This window comes from Hemiscyllium ocellatum (assembly GCF_020745735.1).
Source record: "Hemiscyllium ocellatum isolate sHemOce1 chromosome 27 unlocalized genomic scaffold, sHemOce1.pat.X.cur. SUPER_27_unloc_5, whole genome shotgun sequence".
Lineage (NCBI taxonomy): Eukaryota > Metazoa > Chordata > Chondrichthyes > Orectolobiformes > Hemiscylliidae > Hemiscyllium > Hemiscyllium ocellatum.
In genome coordinates, this window is record NW_026867514.1 from 426,891 (window position 1) to 440,063 (window position 13,173).

Below are 13,173 nucleotides of genomic sequence, written 5' to 3' on the forward strand. Positions count from 1 at the left end.
GTCACAGAAACTAAACGCCTGTGGCTGAACACTTTATCTCCCCCTCCCCTTCCACCAAGGACATGCAAGTCCTGGGCCTCCTCCACTGCCAAACTCTTGCTACCCGACGCTTGTCGGAAAAACATCATCTTCTGCCTTGGGACCCTCCAATTACATGGGATCAATGTACATTTCATCACTTTCCTCATTTCCTCTCCCGTACCTTGTCTCAGATCCAACCTTCCAATTCGACATCAACCTCTTGACCTGTCATACCTGTCCACTTTGCTTCTCACCTATTTGCTTCACCCTCATCTCTGACCTATCACCATCAATCCCTACCTCCATCTACCTATTACACTCCCAGCTTCCTTTCCCCCAGCCCTACGTCCTTCCCATTTATCTGTCAGCCCCTTTGGGCCACCCTTTATTCCTGATCAAGAGCTTAGGCTCTAAACCAAGACTGTGATGAAACAACATCCTCAACAAATAGGAAATAGCTCCCATGTCAGATTTCATCCCCTCTTCTGTTTCCCAATTCTTTCAGAAATAAGAAATGTCTTTTTCTTCCACTAGAAAGTTGTCTTCCACTTTGCGCTGTCTGAAGTGTTAAGACACACCACTACTTCAGCCACCTTTTAAGAATCCTTTCAACCTGTTTTTCTAACAATTGTGGAGGTGACCAAAAGCAAACATTTCACTCCCTCTCAATGCCCCGTTTCTCCTCCTATCAGCCATTTTGTCATGTTGTCTATGTTACATGCAGTCGAGTGCACTTGGTTTCTGAATTGAAATTGGCCATTGAAGTGAACAGGATTAATATTTATCGATGGCTAGCTGTGTTTGCACTAACTGTAATTATCCACCAATACAATGTCTTTTGTTCCACCAAAACTGGAAACAATGATCTGTATTTATATTGCAGTCGGATGTAGAAAAATCATTCCAGCGATCTTCAAGTTATTATAGTTTACTGAGGCCATAACAGCATAGCGCGGCAGTTTGATGTGACTAAAACTTGCATGGAAAGAATGTAGATTGATGAGAAGTCAAAATGGCAGAGTCTCCGGCCACAATCGATCTGTCTGTCTTGGTTATATGAGTGGCGGCTCTTCAAGAGCAATTTCCACTCCATCACTTCAACCAGCAAGAGGAGATAAGTGTGAACACAACATTCCAACTGTGACATATACGCATTGCTTCGATGTTATTGATCAAAATCCTGGAACTCGATCCTGAACCTTCATTAGAGACCACATCATATTTGTGAAGCAATTTAAGAGGCAGCTCATCACCACTTTTTCAAGGACAGTTTGGGAAGACGTGCTGGCAGAGCCAATGATATTCACATGATATTGGAGACAGTCTCACCGTATGGATACATGATTGGCTAACCAATGATGCAGCAGGGATAAGAGGCATGTTCAGGATCGCAACTTGTAACTAGCAATGTGGCACAGGGATCAGTGCTGGGGCCAAAATTATTTACAATATGTATATGAATTACTTGGATAAGTGAAGTGAATGTCCTATTGCCAAGACTGCAGAAGAGACAGTTGATGGGAATGCAGGTGGTGAGGATGACATGGAGAGGGATATCGACCGGTTAAGCAAAAAGTTTGGGCCTTTTAGCTAAGGGAAGATATACTGACATTGGAGGCAGACTAGAGAAGGTTGACCAGGACGATATCAGGAATGGAAATAATGTCTTATAAGGAGAAATGAATAGGTTGGGCTTGTGGTTATTAGAAGTTAGAAGATTTCGAGATAACCTTATTGTCACAAACAAGATTCTGAGGAGACGTGACAGAATAGGTGTGGGAACGTTGACCCTTGTGGGTGAGTTTAGAACCTGAGGGAATAACTTGCAAATAAGGGATTGCATATTTAGGACAGTTGTTGAGCCTGGATTGTTAAGTGCATTCAAAACTAACATTTTTTTTAATCAGAAAGGGAATTGAGATTATGGGGAAACAGCAGGAAAGTGAAGTTGATGTTTCCCAGAATAATAGTGGGAGACAAAGTGCGACATCCCATGAATAAATAAAGGAAAATAAATAAAGGAAAATATTCAGGAGAACACTTTCATTGAGGGGAAGACTGGGATCCAGTGATAATGATTGAGCAACCCAGAGATCAAGGTCTTCTGAGAACACAAACTGAAATCGTATCATGGCTTCTGGTAGAATTTATGTTCAACTAATTAAATGATCTGGAAGTGAGAGTTTCTCTCGGTCTTGGCAAACAGGAAACAGATATTCACTAAAATAATGCCAATGTGGACCACGAATTCGGGCTGCTCCCCCTCCCCTTAAGGACCCGGAAAACACGATCAGAGACGTCACTTACCCTTGCACCTGGGAGGCAACATACCAATCGTGAGTCTCTCTCGCCCACACAAAACCACATATCTGTGCCCCAAACTATCGAGTCCCCAATAACTCTTGCTCTGCTCTTCTCCAACCTTCCCTTCTGAGCAACGGAATCAGGCTCCGTGCCAGAGGCCTGAACCCCATTGCTTACCCCTGGTAAGTGGTCCCCCCAACAAGTATCCAAAATGGTATACTTGTTCTTGAGGGGAACGACCGCAGGGGGTCACTGCACTGGCTGCTTTCGCCAAGTCCCCCTCATTGTCACCCATCTGTCTGCAATCTTTGGAGTTACTACTTCCCTAAAGCTCCGATCTATGACCACTCTGCCTCCCGAATGATTCTAAGTTCATCGAACTCCAGCTCCAGTTCCCGAACACGGTCTTGGAGGAGCTGGAGATGGGTGCACTTCCGGCAAGTGTAATCAGTAGGGAGGACAAGCAAAGCCACACCTCCCCTTCTTTGACCCCCACCTCTGACCCTACTAAAACATTTAAATACTGGAACCTGCAACAACCAATCCTGTCGCTGTTCTACCCATGTCTCCGTAATAGCCACAACATTCAAATCCCAGGTACCAACCACGCTGCACGTTCACCTATCTTATTTCATATACTTCTCACATTGAAGTACATACACTTCAAGTCACATTCCTGTTTAGAGGCACCCTCCTTCGAGATTGACGCCATGTTCCTAACCTCCCTACACTCAAGGTCCTGCACCCTAAAGCTACAGTCTAGGTTCCCATGCCCCTGCAGAATTAGTTGAAACCCCCCCCGCAAACAGCACTAGCAAACGTCCCACCAAGGATACTGGTGCCCCTCAGGTTCAGGTGTAGACCATCCTGTTTATAGAGGTCCCACCTTCCCCAGAAAGAACCCCAGTTATCCAGATACCGGAATCCCTCCCTCCTGCACCATCCCTGTAGCCACGCATTTATCTGTTCTCTCTCACTATTCCTCAACTCGCGATCAAGTGGCACGGGTAACAAACCAGAGACAACAGCTCTGTTTGTTCTAACTCTGCGCTTCCAACCTAACTCCCTGAAAGTATGCATAACATCCTCATCCCTCTTCCTACCTATGTCATTGGTGCCAATGTGGACCATGACTTCGGGCTGCTCTCCGACCTCCTTAAGGACCCGGAAAACACGATCAGAGACATCACGTACCCTTGCACCTGGAGGCAACATACCAATCGTGAGTCTCTCTCGCCCCCACAAAATCACATATCTGTGCCCCAAACTATTGAGTCCCCAATAACTATTGCTCTGCTCTTTTCCAACCTTCCCTTCTGAGCATCGGGAACAGACTCCGTGCTAGAGGCCTGAACCCCACTGCTTACCCCTGGTAAGTCGTCCCCCCCTACAAGTATCCAAAATGATACACTTGTTCTTCATGGGAACGACTGCAAGGGGTCGCTGCACGGGCTGCTATCTCCAAGTACCCCTCACTATCACCCATCTGTCTGCAATCTTTGGAGTTGCTACTTCCCTCAAGCTCCGATCTATGACCCCCTCTGCCTCCCGAATGATTCTAATTTCATCCAACTCCAGCTCCCGTTCCCAAAGGCGGTCTGGGAGGAGCTGGAGATGGGTGCACTTCTGGCAAGTGTAATCAGCAGGGACGACCATGGCATCCCTCACCTCAAACATGTTGCAAGAGGAACATTGCACTGTCTTCACTGCCATCCCTCTAAAAGTAACCTTTAAAGAAAACTCGGTCTGAAGAATAGAACAAGCAAAATGCAGCACTTACCTGCTTACCATAACGGATCTTATTATAAGTTTAGAGGAGGAGGGCGGGTGGGAGGGACTACCCCTGTAGTGCCTCGGGTTACTCTCCTGCGCCCATTTATAGGAAGAAACACCTATCCAGGTTAGCTTGCGCTACACCAGCTTCCGGGTCCACTCCGTGCTTTTTTCCAATAAAGGCGCGCAGGAGAGTCCCGGAGATGTGACTTGACTCTAAGTCTCCCCAATGTTATAGAGCTCGCATCGGGAGCAATGGACACAAAAAATTACATTGATGGATGTACCGGTGAAAGTCTCCTTACTGCCGCAGCCCGGGTTCGATTCCCGGGCAGCAAGGCCATTTTCAGCCGAGCTACAAGGCCGTTTCGATGTCTCCCTGGTGGTCTAGTGGTTAGGATTTGGCGCTCTTACCGCCGCGGCCCGGGTTCGATTCCCGGTCAGGGAAGCAGTTTTCAGCTGGCCTACAAGCTGTCCATTCTTCTGAAATTCGCTTTACAGTTACTTATTGATCTTCATCGGACCTGGGTGCTGCAGTGTGATGTAGCTCGTTAAAATCGCATCCTGATGCAGATTTATTTGCATGTGTTGGGATGATTGCTTCTGCAATACGAGTGAACAGTCTTCACTCTCTCTGCGGAGCAGGTCGGGGCTGCTTGGCAGTGTCTGTTTGTAGACGCGGTTCCGTGTGTTTTACAGTTTAAATTTAATTTTTCTTGTGGCCCTTCATTCTACTTAAAGTTCAAGAGCCCTCAAACCGAAATTCCCCAGGTACTTGTGGGACAATTTCTTCCAGGTGTTCGCTAAATATATCTCTGAGAACTTTGTAAAGTTTGAACATTGTGAGTGTTGACATTTTGTACTTTTGCGCGAAATCACAGTTCGAAAAAAACAGAATGGCGCAACTTAGACAGAGTTTATACTTGCAGGACGGCGATATGTCTGCGGGTGCATGATGGGAGCATCACCCAGAAGGGAAACCATCTCTCCTATTCACTCAATGTCGTCTTTAGCAGCTTTTCCGTATAACGGCACACTGTTCAGCACCTCGCCTTTTCTTTTCTTTCCCAAAAAACTTTGGCATAAATATTTTACATTGATACACTGGCCCAATGTGCACAATTGAGATGACACACTGGTGGAGGTCTGAGTGGTCTTCTGTTGTTCTCTGTACCCTATGTTGAGGAGGGCAGTGCTTATCAAGGTTCACTCCGGTGTCAGAGAAAAGTTGCGAAACAAAACGGTTTAACTTTCTGCCTGTGGAGGGAGCCCGGTTTCTGGGTCCGGGACAAACAACAGTAGGGAGACAGAATGAGAAGCAGCTGTTCCAGAAACTCTTTCCCGCTTGCAATTCTCAGAGCAATGTCAAATGTATTTCACACTGAGCAAGACTCAGCTGGTTAAAGAGGTGGAGCGGGGGTGCTTGTGTGCTCTCGGTGTGGCTCGTTAGTCTCGGGGTATGATTCTCGCTTTGGGTCTTCTACTACGTAGACTTGTGCGAAATCCCGGACGAGCCTGCGTTTCCTGACTTGTGCAAGAGTGCCTGGTTAACTTTCTCACAAAGTACCTTCGCTAAAGTGCGGGCTTTTGCCCGAAACGTCGATTTTACTGCTCCTCGGATGCTGCCTGAACTGCTGTGCTTTTCCAGCACCACTAATCCAGAATCTGGTTTCCAACATCTGCAGTCATTATTTTTCCCGCTTGGAGTACAAATTGGGCAGAAGGCAAGGAAGTGAAATGATGGAATATTGTGTTGACGTCAGTGGTGCCGTGTTTAAGGAATGTCAGCACTGAAGCAAGATTGGAAATTTGGGACAGCTCTCCTCGGAGAAGAGAAGTTTGAAATCTGGCCTGGTTGAAGCTTTCCAAGTCATGCAAAGTTTAGACAGAGAAAGTGATGTAGTCAAAATGCTCCCACGCCTGAAAGGATCGGCAACAATTCGGCAGAGTTTTAAAGTCATGAGGAAAAGAACTAAAAGTGACATTGGGAAGAACGCTTTCCTACAGGGAGTGGTTGCGTTCAGTAAATCCCTAACTGACACTGACAAAGAGACAGATTGAATAGACGCAAACGGGAATTCGGTGGTCATGTTTAAAGTAACACTGTGCAGAATTACATGGAGAAGGAAAGAGAATGATACGAATAGAGACCCACGTTTACTTACTGTGTCGAACCAGCAGAGCGAAGGTGGGCCGCATGGCCTCCGTCTGTGCTGTGACACATGCTGTGATTCAGAATGGAATCACAATTCGACCAACAGAATGTGGGAAGTTAGGAAAAAGTTTATATTTACACAGCTTCCATCCGTCTATGCAGCAGCATATGATAGGACAGCAGTGGAGATCTTTGACATCAGTCTCGAAGGGACCTGTGGAAAACTCTCGGCATGTAGGAGCAGAGTGGCTTAGTGGTTGTGTGCTGGGCTCATAGCCCCGAGGTCGATGGATTGAAGTCATCCTCCGCTGTAGTGCAATGTCTCCTTGAGCGGCTCCCTTTTGAACTGGGGCTGTGTTATATTCTATATCTTGCCTTTGCACCTACTGCCTGAGTGTCTGAATACCCTGTATCATACCGATACTCTCGGGAAACTCACACGATTCAAGTAACATGCTTTTTGGAGGTCTGAGTGGTCTTCTCCTGTTCTTCGTCGGTTTCCTATGAACTGATTCGCAAAACCACTTCTTCTCAATGCCAATGAGCTAATAAAGTTGAAACGCATGCCTTGTACTTCCATCCATTCCCTGCATTAATCGCCACGCCGGGTCGGACGTGAATGACAAGACGATAAGTATGTCAGAAACCGTATCACCACTCAGATACAGTTCCTTCCTATGAGGACAGATATCACTGATTGTGAATCACCTCAGAGAGAGGCAAGTGGCAGAGAGTCGCCGTGGACTCGATGGGCTGAACGGCTTGTGTCTGCGCGAGAATGGTGCTATGTGTTTATGCCGTCCCACTGCCTGTCTCTGGGACAGAGAGGCTGAGGGAGCAAAACTGGTTCATTTTTAACCGTCCCTTCCGTGTTGGACTGCCTGCAGTCCCTCAGCTCAGGGCCATGGGGATGACTCTCAGTGAGTGAAGGTTTCACTCGGAGTCTCTTCATCTGGGACACTTGGGACTCAGATGTTAACTGCTGCGCAGTCGCAGCAAAGAAAGCGATGCCCACTTTGCAATAGACTTTCTGTAAGATTGCTGCGTGAAGACGATTTCTGAACACCAAGCAGGCTGTACAACAATGTGAATTTACTTGAGGGAAGAGTGCTTGGTGTCCATTTCTCTCTGTCTCGCCAGCACAGCATCTTTCTATCTCTCCGATAATAGACCTTTGGAGGAAATTCATATTCAAAGTTACTCACTTCCCACGCATTAGTGCAAGTGATTTCTCTCACCTCAAGTGAGAGAGACAGCAGAAGAGCGAATGGACTCTTCCCTCACCCCAGAACAGCTTGCGAGTAGAAACAAAATGGTTTAATTATCTGCCAGTACAGAGAGTCCAGTTCCTGGGGATGAGACAAACATCAGCGCCCCGGGGACAGAATGACAAGCAGATGTTCTGGAAATGCTTTGCTGCTTGCAATTCTTGGAGCAATGTATTTCACGCTGAGCAAGTTTCAACTGGCTCAGAGTTGTGGTTCTGTTCGCCGAGCTGGAAGTGTTTGTTGCAAACGTTTCGTCGCCTGGCTAGGAGACATCATCAGTGCTCTGGAGCCTCCTGTGAAGCGCTTCTTTGATGTTTCTTCCGGTATTTATAGTGGTTTGTTCTTGCCGCTTCCGGGTGTCAGTTTCAGCTGTCCGTTGTAGTGGTTTGTATATGGGGTCCAGGTCGATGTGTCTGTTGATGGAGTTTGTGGATGAATGCCATGCTTCTAGGAATTCTCTGGCTGTTCTCTGTCTGGCTTGCCCTATGATAGTAGTGCTTTCCCAGTCGAATTCATGTTGCTTGTTGTCTGAGTGTATGGCTACTAGGGATAGCTGGTCGTGTCGTTTTGTGGCTAGCTGATGTTCATGGATGCGGATTGTTAACTATCTTCCTGTTTGTCCTATATAGTGTTTTGTGCAGTCCTTGCATGGTATTTTGTAAACTACGTTAGTTTGGCTCATGCTGGGTATTGGGTCCTTTGTTCTAGTAAGTTGTTGTCTGAGCGTGGCTGTTGGTTTGTGTGCCGTTATGAGTCCTAAGGGTCGCAGTAGTCTGGCTGTCAGTTCTGAGACGCTCCTGACATATGGTAGTGTGGCTAGTCCTTTTGGTTGTGGCATGTCCTCGTTCCGTGGTCTATTTCTTAGGCATCTGGTGATGAAATTGCGTGGGTATCCGTTTTTGGCGAATACCTTGTATAGGTGTTCCTCTTCCTCTTTTCGCAGTTCTGGTGTACTGCAGTGTGTTGTGGCTCTTTTGAATAGTGTCCTGATGCAGCTTCGTTTGTGTGTGTTGGGGTGGTTACTTTCATAGTTTAGGACTTGGTCTGTGTGTTTTGGTTTCCTCTGTACCCTTGTGGTGAATTCTCCGTTAGGTGTTCTCTCTACTAACACGTCTAGGAATGGGAGTTGGCTATCCTTTTCCTCTTTTCTCGTGAATCGGATTCCTGTGAGTGTGGCGTTGATGATTCGGTGTGTTTTTTCTATTTCTGTGTTTTTGATTATTACAAAGGTGTCATCGACATATCTGATCCAGAGTTTGGGTTGGATTTGTGGTAGGGCTGTTTGTTCTAACCTTTGCATAACTGCCTCTGCTATGAGTCCAGAGATTGGTGATCCCATGGGTGTTCCGTTTATTTGTTCGTATATCTGATTGTTGAATGTAAAGTGTGTAGTGAGGCACAGGTGCAGTAGTTTAAGTATGCCGTCCTTGTTGATAGTTTCGTCCTCCTGTGTTCTGTTATGTATGTCCAGTAGGTTGGCTATTGTTTCTCTGGCTAGGGTTTTGTCAATTGAAGTGAACAGTGCCATCACGTCGAATGAGATCATGGTTTCTTCTTTGTCTCCAGAGTCTCCAGTGTACATTACCCCCTGAGTTTATATTTGCACATCGGCGATATGTCTGCACAACAGCACATGACACTACAGCAGTGAAGATCTTTTGATTTCATTCTCGAACGTGCAAGACACACGCCAAATGAAAAGCTGAATACTTTTCACTGAGTACTCGGGAAAGCTGCCGTGCAATGCAGGAGAATGGCACAGCGGGTGCATGTTAGGATCACTACCCAGAAAGGAAACCATTTTCACTTATTTACTCAATGTCGTCTTCAGCAGCTTTCCCCTATAACGGCGCTCTGCTCTCTCCTTTACCTTGTCATCTGCTTCCCAAAACTTCGTGTATCTGAGCTCAATGTGTCACATCGATACACAAGTCAAATTTACACAGTTATTCTGGCACGCTTGTGGAGCTCTGAGTCGTGTTGTCCAGTTTTCTGTCGGTGTGTTCTGATCTCAAGTGTTAAACCTCTTCTCTCAGATGTCAATGAACCGGTGAAGTTGAAACACATGCTGTTTTTGTCCATTTCCTAAAAGACTCTCTGTAGGATTGCTGTGTCAAGACAAATTCTGAACACCAAGCAGGCTGCACAAAAATGCACTCATATCAATTTACCTGAGGGAAGGGTCTCCATTTCTCTCGGTCCCGACAACACAGCATCTTTCGGTCTCTTCGTTAACAGGACCTTTGGAACAAGCTCAAAGTTCCCCATTTCCTACGCATTTCTGTAACTGACTTATCCTGCCTCAACAACTAGTGAGAGAGAGCAGAAGAGCGTGTGGGCTCCTTCTTCCACCAGGACAGCTTGCAAGGAGAAATAAAATGGTTCAATTATCCACCAGTGGAGAGAGTCCGGTCCCTGGGGACGGGACAAACAGCAGCGTCCTGGGAGCAGAGACAGATTGAGAAGCAGATGTTCTTGAAACTCTTCCTTGCTTGCAATTCTGGGAGCAATGTACAATGTATTTCGTACTGAGCAAGTCTCAGCTGCTTCAGGAGGTGGCTGCACCCATGGCTGGTGGCTCGTTAGTCTGGCGTATGATTCTAGCTTTGGGTCTTCTCGCGAATGCATACGTGTGAGAGTTCCCGGGTTCCAATCCCAGGCGAACCATCTTTTCTTAAATTGACCAGAGCAAAAATACCCGATCAATTTTCTCAAAAAGACGCTTCGTTAAATGAGATCGGACTGCCTGAATTAGGGACGGCGCAAAAGCTGCCATTGCAGTGAACACAGCGAAGGGAAACGCATGTTCAAAGTGAAAACAAGTATTGCAGATTTTTCGCCGGCGCAATCCGAGTCTGAATGAATCTTCCACCTGTATTACGCTCAATTCTGAGTGTGATACTTCAGGAAGCGGGGAAGTGAAGTGTTTGCAGACGGCGCTGAACATGTTAACGTGAATGGTATCGTTCTGAGGAATGTCAGCAATGAAGGGAGATTGGAAAGTTTGGGGCAACTCACTTTGGAGAACAGACGGCTGACAGCTGGCCTCATTGAAGTTTTCCACGTCATGAGGGTTTTAGACAGAGGCAATAATGCAGTGAAAATGCTCCCAGGCCTGAAAGGATCGAGAACGATTTGGCAGAGATTGAAAGTCATCAGGAAAATAAGTAAAAGTGACATTAGGAAGACCGTTTTCGCACAGGGAGTGGGGTCAGTAAGTTGCTGTCTGACAGTGACAAAGAGGCAGATTCAATGGACACAAAAGGGAATTCGGTGGGCATGTTCAATGTAACAATGTGCAGATTTACAGGGAGAAGGCGACAGAATGAGACACTTATTTACATATTGTGTTGAACCAGCAGAGCTAAGGTGGGCTGCAGGCCTCAGTCTGCGCTGTCACACATTTTGTGATTCTGAGTGAAACCGGAGTGGGGCCAACAGAACGTAGGAAATTTGACAACGGATATATTCTGCCCAACAGGATACTCCATCACAGCAATGAAGGTGTTTTGACATCATTCTCGAAGGTCCATGCCACAATGCAGATTCAAAACCGAGTATTCATTTGAATCACTGAGTAAGTTGTTTACAGTTATTCAGTAGAGGTGAGCGGAGTTGCGCATTGGGAGCCACTCCAGTTGATCTGTCGAAGCCGTTTCCTCCTGTGTGATAGTCCCACCAGCACTCCAATTTGCTGTGCTTCCAGTCAGTAGATGCAGATTACTGTCCCATACTGATACACGGGCCACGATGACCCAGCTGTGGTGACAAGCTTGTGACGGTCTGAGTGCTCTTCTCCTGCTCTCTGTCGGCCTCCTATGATCCGAATCATCAAACCTCTCTTCTCTGAGATGGGAATAAACTGGTGAAGGTGAAACACATCAGTTTCGGTGTGTTCCATGCGCAGGAGGCCCTGCAGTAATTCCCCACACTGTTTCACACAGCAGCATCCTCTCGGTGAATTATGCTTGGCAAAAAAAAACTATTAAACCAAATCAGTGTCCGCCACTGGATTTTACTGACACCGTTTATAAAATTCAGGCTCACCGTTAATGTGGAGAGGGGCCGTCAGACTGTAGTTTCCGCTCCTTCTGTTGAATAAAGATAATTTTAACAGTGTCCAGTGAGAGGAAAGGATTTGTTGTTGGTGGTAAACATTTCTATCTGAACTCGCTGTCACTCTGCTATGACAGGATGAGCTGGAACCTCCTGATAGATTGAAACACACAACTGGTAATCTCTAGATTATGTTGTAAAAACATCGGTATAACGTTATTCACACCGCGCTGTCACCAACTGAACGAAGCGGCTGTGTTTTCATTCTCACATTGGGGGGAGCTGAGCATTTACCGAAACACTGGGCACACCACCTCCCTGACACAGTGTTCACAAATCAAACTGACAGCAAAGCCTCACGTGTGATCGAAAGTTTCCGCAACGAACATTTGGCTCAACAGATATCGGGAGTGAACGTAATCATTCCTTGATTTGAAATGTAAGAAGCAAACTTTTAGTAAGCCTGACGCGATTTGAACACGCAACCTATTGATCTGGAGTCAGACGCGCTACAGTTGCGCCACAAGCTGACGAGACACTAAAGTCTTCTTTTCATGCTTAAGGGAAGTGATCGCACTACAAGGATTTTACGTTATGAGTTACAACGGAGATCAACAGTTCATGTCTGTTCTGTTTCTTCCCCCTCTCTTTCTGCAGAGGGTGGGATCAGACTGTCCCCGGTGTCTCCACAATAAATGTCCCAGGCATTATTAAGGAAAAGTAAAAGTGATAGACGACAATTGTAATTCTTGGCGGGGCAGGCTGAATTATGAATTCACTAATAGCCTCCCCTAAGCGATGGCGCAGCCTCAGACGTCGCCTGTCTCTGTGGCGCAATTGGTCAGCGCGTTCGGCTGTTAACCGCAAAGGTTGGTGGGTCGAGCCCACCCGGGGACGCTTAGTTCGCTGCTTTCCCTTGGCTTCGCGGCTGTGTGAACTGAAGGCGAATGGTATCCAAACGGAAACCTCCTCCACAAAGGGGTTTCTGAGTTGTATTATTGTCTAACGTAAGGGACTGCGGATGCTGAGAACCCGAGACAAAAAACGAGAAACTCGGCAGGTTTGACAGTACCTGTCGGAGAAAACGGAATTCTGAAATGCTGTGTCTGATTCTCTTTCCGTAGATGTTGCCTGACCTTCTCCGTTCCTCCTGAAATTTCTAGATTTGGTTTTAACTGAAAGTTCATTTCATCTTTTGCGATGAAACACCTAGACTCGCAGTCTCCAGATATTTAACCCTTTCGAATCACTGAAGTGAATGGATTCAAACAAACTCTGCGATAATTCACTCTTTCTCTGCTCCACAGGCAGACAGACCTGGGAAGTGAAGCTGTCAGTGTAGTTCTGTATTCGTGGGCTGAGTGGTTTATGCGATGGACTTGAAACCCATTGCGGTTTCCTCACGCAGGTGTGACCCCTGCCGACTACAAAATGAGAAATGTCGCCGAAAAGAAAGGGAGCTTGCTCCCCGGCTTCTTTAAGATTCAAGTCAGTGGAGGGGGAAAACTATTTCACTCACATTGGGACTGGTGGGAATCTGCAACCCACTGCCTGTTCGGGTGGAACAAGCAGATATCCGCAGAGCTTCTTTTGACA

At 46.5% G+C, this 13,173-nt stretch overlaps 2 non-coding genes across 2 annotated transcripts; both read left to right on the top strand.

Moving 5' to 3' along the window:
• Window positions 1-4,474: 4,474 nt before the first annotated feature.
• On the top strand, window positions 4,475-4,546 carry trnak-cuu (transfer RNA lysine (anticodon CUU)). The gene has a single exon. It is a non-coding gene; the product is annotated as a tRNA-Lys (tRNA).
• A 7,853-nt stretch (window positions 4,547-12,399) lies between these two features.
• On the top strand, window positions 12,400-12,474 carry trnan-guu (transfer RNA asparagine (anticodon GUU)). Its single transcript has one exon. It is a non-coding gene; the product is annotated as a tRNA-Asn (tRNA).
• The last annotated feature ends 699 nt before the right edge of the window (window positions 12,475-13,173 follow it).